Source organism: Schistocerca americana, chromosome X (genome assembly GCF_021461395.2).
Source record: "Schistocerca americana isolate TAMUIC-IGC-003095 chromosome X, iqSchAmer2.1, whole genome shotgun sequence".
NCBI lineage: Eukaryota > Metazoa > Arthropoda > Insecta > Orthoptera > Acrididae > Schistocerca > Schistocerca americana.
The window spans coordinates 788,240,968-788,256,650 of record NC_060130.1 but is presented as its reverse complement, the minus strand read 5'-3'; the positions used below and the strand labels follow the sequence as shown (position 1 = coordinate 788,256,650).

General features: G+C 37.9%; 1 long non-coding RNA gene across 1 annotated transcript in view; it reads right to left on the bottom strand.

Moving 5' to 3' along the window:
* Positions 1 to 11,360, bottom strand: part of LOC124556592 — a 40,530-nt gene extending 29,170 nt beyond the window's left edge. The window contains exon 1 of the long non-coding RNA XR_006968626.1: positions 11,023 to 11,360. This is a non-coding gene — a long non-coding RNA (uncharacterized LOC124556592). The remainder of the gene's footprint in view (positions 1 to 11,022) is intronic.
* Positions 11,361 to 15,683: the final 4,323 nt, after the last annotated feature.

Here is a 15,683-nt window from a genome sequence, read left to right as displayed (position 1 = left end):
GTCAGCAGGCATAGATGAGGTTCCCGTCTCTGTTCTGAAGGCGTGCATACAACACCCGTTAACAAACACAATAAATGAATCTTTTAGTTCAGGAGTTTTTTCCCAGAATAACTAAAGCAAGCATGGGTGGAGCCATTGCTAAAGAAAGGTAATGCGGAGAGAACTGGAAACTAATAGCCACTTTCACTATTCTCAAAAATAACTGAAACAATCACGAAAGATAGACTGATGAACTATATGAATAAACAAACCATCCTTAATGAAGCACAGTTTAGATTCAGAAGTAGAAGAAGTATAACAACACCCATTGCAGAATTCATGAAGATGGTACCCGATGTTCTCAAAAACAATGATTGTGTTACTGGCAATTTCTTAGACTTGTCCAAGGCTTTTGACACCTCTGACCATAAAATACTATTGAGCAAGCTAGGTATAAGCGGGACAGCGAATGACTGGTTTTAGTCTCACTTCAAAAAGAGGATGCAAAAGGTGAAGAATGTTCAACCATCTGCTGATGATAAATGTTTGGTAAAACAACATTCAGATAAGATACATAAATCACATTCCACATAAGCAAGACATGGAAAAAAAGTTCTCTTTGCTGATGACATCAACATCGTAGTCACTGATAAGACATGAGAATGCCTGTTAGAGAAAGTGGATGAAATGCTAAATGATGTTTACAATTGGGCAGTATGTAATAAATTATGCACAACAAAAAGAAAACAAACAGTATGCATTTGAGCATAAAGAGAGGAACCAACTCTTGTCACATTAAGGATAATAAACACGTAGATTGTGTAGCAAACAACAAAGTTTTTAGGGATGGACATTGATTGTCAGCTATTATAGTATGTACAAGGATACTGGCAAAGATAATGTCATCAACATATTATGTTTTTGGGGTGTTAGCGTCAGGTCGTAACAGCCAATGTTGTGACATATTATGTCTACATATACTCAGTTCTTAGCTATGGGATTCTTTTGTGGGGATCGAAGTCACAAAACAAGGACACAAGTTTTTCCAATTGCAAAAAAAGGCCATAATAATAGTAATAATAATAATAATAATAATTTTAACTGAAAGTAGCTGTCGGGCCCACTGTAAAGAGTAAAGAGCTACTTCAAAAATTAGGCATCCTTACTGTACCAATTGAGTGTGTACATCAATCTGTGGCGCATATCGGACAAAATATTAATAAATACTGCACTAATAGTTCTATTCCTAATCATGGAACAAGAGCTAGTTTGGAGTTAAATTCAAACAGGAAAAACAACCAAAAACCCAAAGCAGTGAACCAGAGCATAAAATTGTGTAACAAATTGCCAAAGGTAGCGGAAAAGATTACTAAAACACATTTGTTTAACAAGGCAGCTAAAATGTTCTTCACAAGTAATGCATATTGCACAATTCAAGATTACTTAGAGGACACAGAGTAGTGGATAGTAATGAATGGTGCCTTGTCACATTTCAATACAGGGTTAGGGTTTACCGCTTTCACAAGGATCATGTGTGAAGCTGTATAAAGCATAACAGTTACGTCTGCCAAATGAGGCAATACAGCTGTTAGGATGCTGACCTCATATTGATGATGGAGCTGCTCTGTCCAGCCATTCTGATTAGGGTTTTATGTGGTTTTCCTAGATCCCTATGGCAAATGCCATGATGGTTCCTTAAACTAGGCCACTGTCATTCACCTGTCCTATTCCCATATGCTACCTGCCTATCCTCTTAAAGCATGTTATACGTGCTGTGTGATGTATTTTGCTCTGCTGATTGGCACTGTATTACCTCGACAAACCCTGTATCATTGCGAGATGATCCTTGGATGAATGAACAGAAATAAAAAATAATTTGCAGAGTGACATCAACAATTTGCCAGGGAGAAATCACAAAGGGAATTCCATCACATGAAATAATTGATTACCCACTGCTGTTACAGTGAATGGCATGTTATTTAATTTGAAATAGGAAGCAAAACCAGTTTTCTGTGAATCATAAAAGTGTTCCAAATACGTAATTAAGACACTGGCCTCTCGCTCAACAAGCCAAAGCCAACAGCGGGTGTTAGAGAGAGAGAGAGAGAGAGAGAGATTTCCTTCTTGTACGGTTATTTATTTAGCTTAACCAGAGTGGAGTGATATGTTTAACAAGAACAGTTGTTCCCCATTAAGGCCAACATATTAATTATTAAAACGACTACAAAAATCTCCAATCCACTCTACTTTTTAAGATGATGTGTGGTTGGTGATGGAAATGTATCTGGGTCTGAAGAGCAATTTATATATCATAAAACAAAGCACTGTGAACTGAACAATTTGGTAAATATCTCAAACTGAGTAACAGTGAAATGGAACTGTCTTTACCGTAGGAATTGTACCTGGTATGCGACAACTCCTACCCCCATGAACCATGGACCTTGCCGTTGGTGGGGAGGCTTGCGTGCCTCAGCGATACAGATGGCCGTATCGTAGGTGCAACCACAACGGAGGGGTATCTGTTGAGAGGCCAGACATATGTGTGGTTCCTGAAGAGGGGCAGCATCCTTTTCAGTAGTTGCGGGGGCAACAGTCTGGATGATTGACTGATGTATTGTATGATTATATGATAGCGGAACAAACACTGGTAGCAGTTACTTCTGTAAAATATCTGGGAGTATGCGTACGGAACGATTTGAAGTGGAATGATCATATAAAACTAATTGTTGGTAAGGCGGGTACCAGGTTGAGATTCATTGGGAGAGTGCTTAGAAAATGTAGTCAATCAACAAAGGAGGTGGCTTACAAAACACTAGTTCGACCTATACTTGAGTATTGCTCATCAGTGTGGGATCCGTACCAGGTCGGGTTGACGGAGGAGATAGAGAAGATCCAAAGAAGAGCGGCGCGTTTCGTCACTGGGTTATTTGGTAACCGTGATAGCGTTACGGAGATGTTTAATAAACTCAAGTGGCAGACTCTGCAAGAGAGGCGCTCTGCATCGCGGTGTAGCTTGCTCGCCAGGTTTCGAGAGGGTGCGTTTCTGGATGAGGTATCGAATATATTGCTTCCCCCTACTTATACTTCCCGAGGAGATCACGAATGTAAAATTAGAGAGATTAGAGCGCGCACGGAGGCTTTCAGACAGTCGTTCTTCCCGCGAACCATACGCGACTGGAACAGGAAAGGGAGGTAATGACAGTGGCACGTAAAGTGCCCTCCGCCACACACCGTTGGGTGGCTTGCGGAGTATCAAGGTAGATGTAGATGTAGATGTGGCCCTGTAACACTAACCAAAATGGCCTTGCTGTTGTGGTACTGCGAACGGCTGAAAGCAAGGGGAAACTACAGCCGTCATTTTTCCCCGAGGGCATGCAGCTTTACTGTATGATTAAATGATGATGGCTTCCTCTTGGGTAAAATATTCCGGAGGTAAAATAGTCCCCCATTCGGATCTCTGGGCGGGGACTAATCAACAGGACGTCATTATCAGGAGAAAGAAAACTGGCGTTCTACGGATCGGAGCGTGGAATGTCAGTTCCCTTAACAGGCAGGTAGGTTAGAAAATTTAAAAAGGGAAATGGATAGGTTGAAGTTAGATATAGTGGGAATTAGTGAAGTTCGGTGGCCGGAGGAACAAGACTTTTGGTCAGGTGAATACAGGGTTATAAATACAAAATCAAATAGGGGTAATGCAGGAGTCGGTTTAATAATGAATAAAAAAATAGGAGTGCGGGTAAGCTACTACAAACAGCATAGTGAATGCATTATTGTGGCCAAGATAGACACGAAGCCCATGCCTACAACAGTAGTACAAGTTTATATGCCAACTAGCTCTGCAAATGATGATGAAATTGATGAACTGTATGACGAGATAAAAGAAATTATTCAGGTAGTGAAGGGAGACGAAAATTTAATAGTCATGGGTGACTGGAATTCGAGAGTAGGATAAGGGAGAGAAGGAAACATAGTGGGTAAATACGGATTGGGGGAGAGAAATGAAAGAGGAAGCCGTCTGGTAGAATTTTGCACAGAGCATAACTTAACCATAGCTAACACTTGGCTCAAGAATCATGAAAGAAGGTATATACATGGAAGAATCCTGGAGATACTAGTAGGTATCAGATAGATCATATAATGGTAAGACAGAGATTTAGGAACCAGGTTTTAAATTGTAAGACATTTCCAGGGGCAGACGTGGACTCTGACCACAATCTATTGGTTATGAACTTTAGATTAAAACTGAAGAAACTGGTAAAAGGTGGGAATTTAAGGAGATGGGACCTGGATAAACTGAAAGAACCAGAGGCTGTACAGAGTTTCAGGGAGAGCATAAGGGAACAATTGATAGGAAGGAAAGAAATACAGTAGAAGAAGAATGGGTAGCTCTGAGGGATGAAGTAGTGAAGGCAGCCGAGGATCAAGTAGGTAAAAAGACGAGGGCTAGTAGAAACCCTTGGGTAACAGAAGAAATATTGAATTTAATTGATGAAAGGAGAAAATATAAAAACGCACTAAATGAAGCAGGCAAAAGGGAATACAAACGTCTCAAAAATGAGATCGACAGGAAGTGCAAAATGGCTAAGCAGGAATGGCTAGAGGACAAATGTAAGGATGTAGAGGCTTCTCACACTAGGGGTATGATAGATACTGCCTACAGGAAAATTAAAGAGACCTTTGGAGAAAAGAGAGCCACTTGTATGAATATCAAGAGCTCAGATGGAAACCCAGTTCTAAGCAAAGAAGGGAAAGGAGAAAGGTGGAAGGAGTATATAGAGGGTCTACACAAGGGCGATGTACTTGAGGACATTATGGAAATGGAAGAGGATGTAGATGAAGACAAAATAGGAGATACAAGACTGCGTGAAGAGTTTGACAGAGCACTGAAAGACCTGAGTCGAAACAAGGCCCCGGGAGTAGACAACATTTCATTGGAACTACTGACGGCCTTGGGAGAGCCAGTCCTGACAAAACTCTACCATCTGGTGAGCAAGATGTATGAGACAGGCGAAATACCCTCAGACTTCAAGAGGAATATAATAATTCCAATCCCAAGGAAAACAGGTGTTGACACATGTGAAAATTACCGAACAATCAGTTTAATAAGCCACAGCTGCAAGATACTAACGCGAATTCTTTACAGACGAATGGAAAAACTGGTAGAAGCCGACCTCGGCGAAGATTAGTTTGGATTCTGCAGAAATGTTGGAACACGTGAGACAATTCTGACCCTACGACTTATCTTAGAAAATAGATTAAGGAAAGCCAAACCTACATTTCTAGCATTTGTGCACTTAGAGAAAGCTTTTGACAATGTTGACTGGAATACTCTCTTTCAAATTCTAAAGGTAGCAGAGGTAAAATACAGGGAGCAAAAGGCTATTTACAATTTGTACAGAAACCAGATGGCAGTTATAAGAGTCGAGGGGCATGAAAGGGAGGTAGCGGTTGGGAAGGGAGTGAGACAGGGTTGTAGCCTCTCACCGTTGTTATTCAATCTGTATATTGAGCAAGCAGTAAAAGCAACAAAAGAAAAATTCTGAGTAGGTATTAAAGTCCATGGAGCAGAAATAAAAACGCTGAGGTTCGCAGATGACATTGTAATTCTGTAAGAGACAGCAAAGGACTTGGAAGAGCAGTTGAATGGAATGGACAGTGTCTTGAGAGGAGGATATAAGATGAACATCAACAAAAGCAAAACGAGGATAATGGAATGTAGTCGAATTAAGTCGGGTGATGCTGAGGGAATTAGATTAGGAAATGAGTCACTTAAAGTAGTAAAGGAGTTTGCTATTTGGGGAGCAAAATAACTGATGATGGTCGAAGGAGAGAGGATATAAAATGTTGACTGGCAATGGCAAGGAAAGCGTTTCTGAAGAAGAGAAATTTGTTAACATCGAGTATAGATTTAAGTGTCAGGATGTCGTTTCTGAAAGTATTTGTATGGAGTGTAGCCATGTATGGAAGTGAAACATGGACAATAAATAGTTTGGACAAGAAGAGAATGGAAGCTTTCGAAATGTGGTGCTACAGAAGAATGCTGAAGATTAGATGGTTAGATCACATAACTAATGAGGAGGTATTGAATAGAATTGGTGAGAAGAGGAGTTTTTGGCACAACTTGACTAGAAGAAGGGATTGGTTGGTAGGACATGTTGTGAGGCGTCAAGGGATCACCAATTTAGTATTGGAGGGCAGCTTGGAGGGTAAAAACCATAGAGGGAGACCAAGAGAGGAATACACTAAGCAGATTCAGAAGGATGTAGGCTGCAATACGTACTGGGGGATGAAGCAGCTAGCACAGGATAGAGTAGCATGGAGAGCTGCATCAAACCAGTCTCAGGACTGAAGACAACAACAACAACAACAACAACAACAACATGTGACAACTATACTACATTACCAAAATATTTATGAAGGGTTAGTATATCAGGCTCCAGGATAAGAGGGACCTACCTGTTGGCAACAGTTACCTACCCTTCCTTTTTGAACTTCTCACGAGCTATCCCACTTTCCTCAGGGGCCAGAGACAGTAGTTATGTGCCTGCAAGTTGTGCCTGTGTGAATGTGTGCGTGTTTTCTAATTCAGAAGAACACCTTTTGGCCAAAAGCTTAAAAATATAGCAGGTCTTCTCATTGTGCCTGCCTGTAGCTCAGTGTCTCCTCTCTATGGGGAATAGCAACCTATCCTTTTCATAATATTGCCATCTTTATGAAAGAATGCCTTCATTGCTGAAAAACAGGCTGTAAGAATAATATGTGGTGCTCACCCATGATTATCCTGTAGACATCTGTTTAAGGACTGCTGCTTCAGGATATAGTTATTCTCTCATGAAATTTGTTGTAAATAATACACTGCAGTTGAAAAGAAGCAATGATATACACAATTACTGTACCAGAACAAAAATGACATTCAATACACCACATTAAGGCTATCTTTAGTACAGAAAGGGTTGTACAATGCTGCACCCAAAATTTTTTATCATTTACCCAGTGATGTAAAATGTGTGCGACACACAACAAAGTTTAATTTGAAAATAAATGAAAAAGTTTCACCTTGTTAATTCCTCCTATTCTGTGAAATAATATCTGCTATTGTAATCTGTAAAAGCTGGTGATTACTCCCATCTCTAAGTCATCTTTTTATTATTTTGGAAAGAAAAGAAAGACTGTTGTCAATGATCAGGTCTATTTAGAAAATACTTAATGATATGAATATGGAAGACTCAGTCCACATCATTACTAATTATTGTGCAAATGACCCATGGAAAATTAAACTAACTAGCTCTCACCCCTTGAAGGAAAGTACTAGGCAGCAATTCTCTCTCATAATTTTACAGTATATATTCTTGGGTGGTTCTCTCTTCTAATATAATACTTCATTTCCACTTTTTTTTATATATAAATTACTTTATAATGATATACAGACTCCTGTGGAAAACCTGATGACTGTACTGCGTAAATTCTAGCTTGTTCCCAATAGTTTCAATCGCTTAGCCTGCATGATGGGGATATGATCACAACACACAACATAAAGCAACTGTTATGTACTGTGGGATACGATACGTTTAGGGGATAGATTTACAAAAAAATTATTTGTCTTAATATTTATGAGAGAGGGTCATGCCAAGGCATACCACTGCAGAGGGAAAGATTTGCTTGGGCATCAATCATCTCAATCTGGAACACCCTATATTAATTAATTCAGCACTTCAAGAATACCACAAAGTTGTAAACTCTTGTTCTTTACAAAAACTGGGTCTCAGCATTATTTTCTTTCCCCAAACAATGGAGAAGATAGGAGATGATTGCAGTAGAAATTACATTTTAGTGAATCCAAATTAAAGAATGGTGTTTTACACTGACGTGTTGATACACAAGCTGTCAAGAATAAACTTCTCAGTATCCTGCAGGTGACAAGAAATTAGCACGGAAAACTATCCACCAACTTCATTTGAAATACAAATACAGGAAACTATAGACAGCAATAAATGATCTTCTATACTACTGTGAGACACATAAGTGGCAGTTTCTTTTCGTTATGCTTCATAAATTTTCACTAAGACGACTTCTCAGAAAACCGTGGTGCTGTAAATGACAAACATGGGGAATTTTTCCACTATCAATCTCAACAGAAGGAAGAATGCGAGTTTAAAATACCACTGATGATAAGGACGTTAGATATGGAGCAAACATTTCGATCTAGGATGAAAATAGTTGAGTCCTTTTAAAATGACATTTGTCATAGGAAACCTAGAGAAACCACAAAAAACTTATGTAAGGATGGCTTAACACGAATTCGAAATGCAATCCAATCAAATATGGATGCAGCATCCCACCAAGTAATGTTGAAACTCGGAAGGAAGGCACAATGAATAGTGGATATCAGTGTTAACCAATATATGATGGATATGCATCGGTGAATTAGCAACAACATTAATCTGATAGTAGCCTAACTAAATGTGCCTCCAATGAATTTGCTCTGAAGTAGAAGGGTAAGAGAAACACATCTTTTTTTTTAAGAATAAGTCTGTAAGTGTGGACCACCTAATAAAAGCTAGAGCTGAACTCTCACCTTAATGAGCATTGCAGTGTTCAGTGTGCTAGTGAGTATAAAGATTATCTGTTTGTTAGATGTTTCTTAGTAATTCACAAACAAGAAAAGCAAAAAATGCAACAAAAAAATGAAATTTGATCGAGCTGCAAGATAAATTTTAAAGTCTACTCACATTCACAAAAAGTTAGGCCAACTTTGGATACAACAGCTACTCAGTCCTGTTGAATATCTCTCTAACTGCTCCATTCCCCCCTCCCCTCTTCCTCACTAATGGTAATGTGTAGTGCCACTACTTGTCAAAATTTCAAGGCTGGAAGAATGATGAAGGAATTATTCATGTAGTGGACAATGAATATTTATATGGGAGAAACGTATACAAGGAATAAACATTCATTTTCCATAGAAGAATGTTGGCACCATATCCTCAAAATCACATTCCTGCCATTGTCACAATGGGCATGTAAATGTGACTAACTTTACAGATGTTAGATTGGAAAATCACTTTTTGCCCTTTTTTGCCAGCTTCACATTTCTGTCACCCAAAAGAGATCCTCTGTGAATATCTTAATATATCACACATCACTAATAACTGAAAAATTGTTGAGAGTCATTAAATTAGAGAATTTAGGATAAACTGAGGCAATAGTTTAATTTGGGTGTTCTCTCAGCGAGCTTTACAGTATACTATGCCTGATTAGTAAACTAGCCAACAAGCATGATGACATAATGTAACTTAAAGCTCATTGGACATTTCATTCTGCAGATACTGTATGCAGTACCAAGAACTAATCCCTCTCACCCTCAATCATTCATAGCATATTTTGAGACAAAAAAAATGCTTATGCCCAGGAAGTCAGATAAGCTTGTGACAAAATTGTAGTTCGGAGGAGAGAGACCCCCTATTTGAATTAGTTAAAATTAGACTTCAGAAGCATAAGCTATTTCAATTCTTAAAGACTAGTGATGATAGGTGGAAACCTATATATCAGGTTCTGTATGGCCTTTCACGTGTCATCAATAAATAAGATGTAATGTAAAACGAAACCACAATTTTCTGGAATAACTGAAATGCCAGTCCTACAATCAAATAATCAGAAACTAGACAACATCGTTATGGCAGTGATGTGCAAGAGAGGGCTGTGTAACTGTGGAGAAAAAATTGATAAGGATGAATAATAACAGGCAGTATCCAAGTCTAGCATCATAACAGGTAACAACCAATGCAAAGAATAGTAAAGAACACATCAGCATGATATTCAAGTAAAGGGGAAAAAAATCAGTATGTTTATTAGTTTCACATACTTTTGATCAACTTTAGCACATTAGCCTGTCCCTACAACTGACTAGTGTATTTTTATAAGCTGGAGCTTGGCCTACTGGTTAAATTGTGTGACACGCTAAAAAACTAAATTCACAGAATATAGAATTATGACCGTAACTTCTATGCATATACATGATACAGTTAAGACATATTTAAACAAACTTATTTTTCTTTTTACATGCCAAGTAATATCACTACATAGGGAAAGATTGATTTGGGCATCGATCGTATCAATCAGGAACACACAACATAATTAATGCAGCACTCCTAGAACACAAATTATACACCAATGCTAAACAGTGATTGAAACAATTATAGCACAAGAATAAAATATGACTATTACATCAATTGTACCAAACTACAACTTGCCAATAAAGTTTCTACTAGAGCAGGGTGCTTACTATACAACAGATTAGCAAACAGTTTAAAAAAATATTAACACACTAGCAGGTTTAAAAACCAAAGAAAGAATGTGCTTCAAAAGAGCATGATTGTAAAGTGTTAAATAATGTTATAACGCCAGGCACCATTCCAAAAAAATTAGATTTTGCAGTACTAAACCAATATCTTCAGGACTGTGCTTCATATATTATGTCATTCATTGCAGCAGAAACTGTAATTGGTTGCCAATATGTTGTAAATTAAAATTAATATTAAGAAATGGCTTTGCCTACGTTTTCATTAATTATTTTACATATATGGGTAAGTCTATTGTAAAATAATATATGTGCGCAAACTGTAATTTACACAGCTGATGAAATTTTAAATGCTTAATGATGTATCCAATACCGCTCCAAACAACGATCAAGGATGGGTGAATAAATAAATAAATAAACGTAAATTTTAATTTCCTTTATTACTGTTATTGCTACAACAAGAAAACATCGTCTTTCCAACTTTAAATAGATGCTGGACAATATGGTAATCAAGCGTCAACTGCGCCGGTGAAAAGAAGAAATAAAGCAAAATAATTTTTTCGTGGTATTACAGAACTCACGACCAACGTCATTTTCGTGAGTGTGAAAGACACAAGACAGGAACGACAATTAATGTCTAACAAATAAGAGGAACAAAGCATTAATGAGTTAACCCACGTCCAAACAGAATTTCATGGGTACGACGAACACTTAACATTCTTATTTTTTAACAGTAATAATACTCGCACTTTTTTCAGTTTCCTTCACAGTTTTACGAAAAACGAAGATCCCGCATACAGGAAACGAGCTTTCAAAGCTACAGCTTACTAAACTGATACAAAACCACAAACAACTGCATTTAAAGCAGCCATACTACGTATTTACATTCAGCAAAGTGTCATCCAAACGTTGCAAATCCAGCGACAGTCAAGGCAACGTATACCCGAAGCTACGCCTACAACACAAAACCGTGAAGATTTGTTAATAGGATTTTTCCAGTGTTCGGAACGGAGCTATTTTGATGCAAACCATTAGCCACCAGATCCCCAAACACAGATTTATTTAGTTCCATTAAAAAGAAAAAAAAAACATTAGCAACGTAAAATAACCTTCGGGTAATGGTGGCCATTACAAAATGCACGCACGTACATACACACATTACACACACAGTCTTGAAATATGTGTTAAATGTGTTCGTACAAAACATACCATACTATTACGGAACTGGTTTCCTTACTCACATTTAACATTTTATGAACGTATTCAACAATGATCAGCCCAAAACCTGATTTTCACGTACGTTAACATAACATAAATCCTAAAAAAAAATTAAATGTTAACTTTTCTTACCTACGTATTTCTTTAACTGCGACGAATCCCTTGTTTAAGTGCAACTAATTATAGCATTATTTCAATGATATGAAATACCATCATCACGGCTCGCTCTAACATAAATGTCGCCTGCCCTCGACACGATCTTTGCCGAGAAGTAATGTTCAGCAAACAGAGAGTTCAACTGTGTGGAAATCAGCAAAGAAGAAAAACCTAAGGTACTAAAATAGTGCCCAGTTTTGAGGAGAGTTTTAGATCCCTTTACAAGACGAAACAGACCATTATCTTATCGAAATTAAGAAAGTTTTCACTAGCTTTTTTTTTTATTTGTACGCATCCTCTTTAGGAGCACTACATTATATATCAAATCCGTCATTCGGGTACTCTCTGGACTATTCAATCAAATTCTGTGATGGTTCGATCTCTTTACGTATTTATGCAAAGGGGAGAAAATGGGAGGTACGAATTTTGAAAAATAGGGAGGACATTACGTCCAAACAAAGAAGGGTGGTTGGAAAAGAGTAGGGAAATGAAATGTTATGTATACACATTTAAACTGACGAAGATAAATCCTTAACAAGCTGTAACATACATACATACATTAATCCTTGTTCCATTTATCACGAATACGACATTTCGAAATGATATGGAACGTGTCACTTTAACATAAGTTTTCTTTGCACAAAATAACTAATTATTTTTTTACAGTTACTGCAACATATATAAGAATTCATCTATTGAGAAGAAGGAGTTGTCATTCAGAAGTTCTTTTAATAAGCTTTTAAATGTTGGTTGGCTATCTGTCAGACTTTGTGGCAGCATAATTCACCCCTTTCTGTGCCAAAGTGAGATTTAATCCAACATAGTGAATATCATCCTTTCTTCTAGTGTTGTAGCTATGCACTTCACTGTTATTTTTGAATGGGGATGGGATATTAATGATAAATTTCATAAGTGAATATATATATTGCGAAGGTACTGTGAATATCCCGAGTTCCTAAAATAAATGTCTGCAAGGTGCTCTTGGGTGGGCTCCAGCAATTATTCTGATGACACACTTTTCTGCAATGAATACTTTCTCTCTTAATGACGAATTGCCCCAAAATATGATTCCATATGAAAGCAATGAATGAAAATAGGCATAGTAGGCTAATTTACTGATACGTCTATCAGCAAAATTTGCAGTAACCCTAATTGCATAAGTAGCTGAATCTAACTGTTTCAGCAGATCATCGATATGTTTCTCCCAATTCAATTTCTCATCAATGCACACACCCAGAAATTCTGAATATTCTGCCCTACCAACAGAATTCCGTTCATAGTATATATTCATCAATGGTTTTAATGCTATTTACTGTACAGAATTGTATAAACTGTGTTTTCTCAAAATTTAGTGAGAGTCCATTTGCAGTGAACCAGTTAATAATTTTCTGAACGACATTATTTGCAATTTCCTCAGCTGATTCTTGCTTGTTGGGTGTGATTACTATACTTGTATCATCAGCAAAAATAACCAGCTTTGCATCTTCATGAATATAGAGTGGCAAGTCGTTAATATATATTAAGAACAACATGGGACCCAAAACTGAACCCTGTGTGACACCATTCTTGATACTTCCCCAGTTAGAGGACTCTGCTGGTTTTTGAAGACTATCTGTACTGTTAATCTCTTTCTTCTGCATTCTTCCAGTTAAGTAGGAATGAAACCATTTGTGCACTGTCCCACTCTTACCACAATACTTAAGCTTATCTAGAAGAATTTCATGATTCACACAATCAAAAGCCTTTGAGAGATCACAAAATATCCCAATGGGTGACGTTCAGTTAAAATAGTGCACATTAAATACAATCTGAATTATTAGACAAGACTCACTTTTTGTCACATTGTACATAGCTACAAGGCACAGGAATCTAAGGCTCCAAACTGACAATAAACCCAGAACGCTACACACAGATATCATGGTTACAATGTGAATTCACATGTTCATATATAGTGACATTTCAATAATATTAATTAAAGAAAGAGCTAAACATTTAAGTAATGATGCCACTATGTTTAATAAGGAGTGTACAGCATATTTACTATTTGCGTTAACACGACATCGATGGAATAGAAATGGGAAGAAGCTATGGCAGTCTAAATTCTAAGGGTTCTGAAATCCTGTACCATTGTGGCAGAGGTGAGGCCACACACACATGTCAGAACACCTGCAGCAGGGCTCAGATCATCCACAGCAGACGCCATATCACCTACAGGACAGGCAGGGACATCTCTAGCAGCAGACATTACATTGGCAGCAGAGGATCCTGGAGAAGGCAGCGGACGACCCTGCCTAATTAGCAGAGGAACCTTCATCAATAGTGGAGGAGGACCGTGCATCAGTACCAGAGTATACTTCATTGGCAGCAGAGGGCAGTTCACCAGTAGTGTGGGAGACACTTCACTGCAGGCTTCTCTGGCAGCTAGCATTCAGACACTAGCAATAGTAGGAGGATACCTTTTGCTGGTAGCAGTCGGTCCACTCACACCAGTAACTGCTGCAGAGAGCATTTCAATACAGCCAAAAGAAAGACAAACAAGGTGCAAGAAACCCATAGTGCTCAAAAGTTTTTGGTACCCCACCTCAAAACAACATCAGCTATTTGACAGCAAAGTTTGAGTGCAGCTGTACCAGTCTATATCCTAGAGGTTTCCATATTTTAAGCAATAATATCCAGAGTCTGCGAACTAAATCTCTTGAACTTGAAGTTGCAGTTCATGAAGCAAATACTTGCTTTATGTTTACGGTGGAACACTGATGATTATTTAGCCAGTCATATTTTTAGGAAGGATACAAAGTGTGGTAGAGTTTGTATTATTCATAAATCTAACGTGGAAGAGGAAATGAAGTGTGAGACAGCAACATTGAGTACTGAAAAACATTTTGAAGCTTCTGCCATTCAGTTTCATCGGCAACTGATTTACATAATAATTAATTCAGTACATAGGGCACCTAGTGGGTATGTAGACTCCATCATTACCAAATGGGGGCCTCAGCTCGACATTATGTTTACTGAAAAAACCGCTATAAATGTCTGTGGGGACTTTAATATAAACCTTGTTAATGATTCTTCATCAAGAAAGCTGTTTCTTAATTAACTGCAGACTGTCAACGAGTTTCCTCTTATAAGTCCACCTGCTTAGTTTAGTTGTTACATTCTTGCCTCCCAGGCAGGGAGCCCAGTTTAGATTTGTGGCCAGGTTACAGATTTTCTCCACTTGTGTACTGGATGTTGTGTTGCCCTCATCATCATTAATCATCACCGACATGCAAGTCACCCAGTGTGGCGTCACCTGAAATAAGACTTGCAACCCAGTGGCCAAACTTCCATAAGAATAACAGATGGAACAACACGTTTTCAAATATGGACACCACAGAGAGAGAAATTATTAATGCTGACTTAAGGCTATCTGATCATAATGCTCTCATCCTTAAAAAGCCAGCAGTAACCCATGAAGGAAATGACTATACTTTTTTCTAAAACAACAGAAATGATTTTTCTGCAGAAAATTTCTTAAGCTTTGTCGTTAATCTGAGTAATGAGTCCTGTTTAGACATTTTTTACACTTATGTACTAACGATTGTTTTTAAACATTCATGTCAAATTTGAATTGTGTTTTCCAAAGGAACTGACTAGAGTCCATTCATGCTGGATTACTAAATCTAGTTTAAAAACGTTCATTTGTCAAATGAAAAGAGCCAGAGCTCCACTTTATAAAATAGATAAAGACTTATAACCAATATATCACAGGTAACTGAAAAGCCAAAACTACTTAGAAACAATAGTGTAGTAAGGATGTTGGGCAATAAATCAAAATCTGTACAAGATATTGCACCAAGTGAAAGAGGTGAGATACATGAAGAACAGGAATTAACACTTACAAACGTTGATAATATCAAAATTGGCAAAACAGAGCAGCCAGATAACGTAAATGATTGCTTAACAAATGCTTTCCACACACTTAGCTTAAATTTCTGAAATCAGGACAAACTTAGAAATCGTACTCCTGCATACAGCGTGAGGTTAGTTCCAGCTT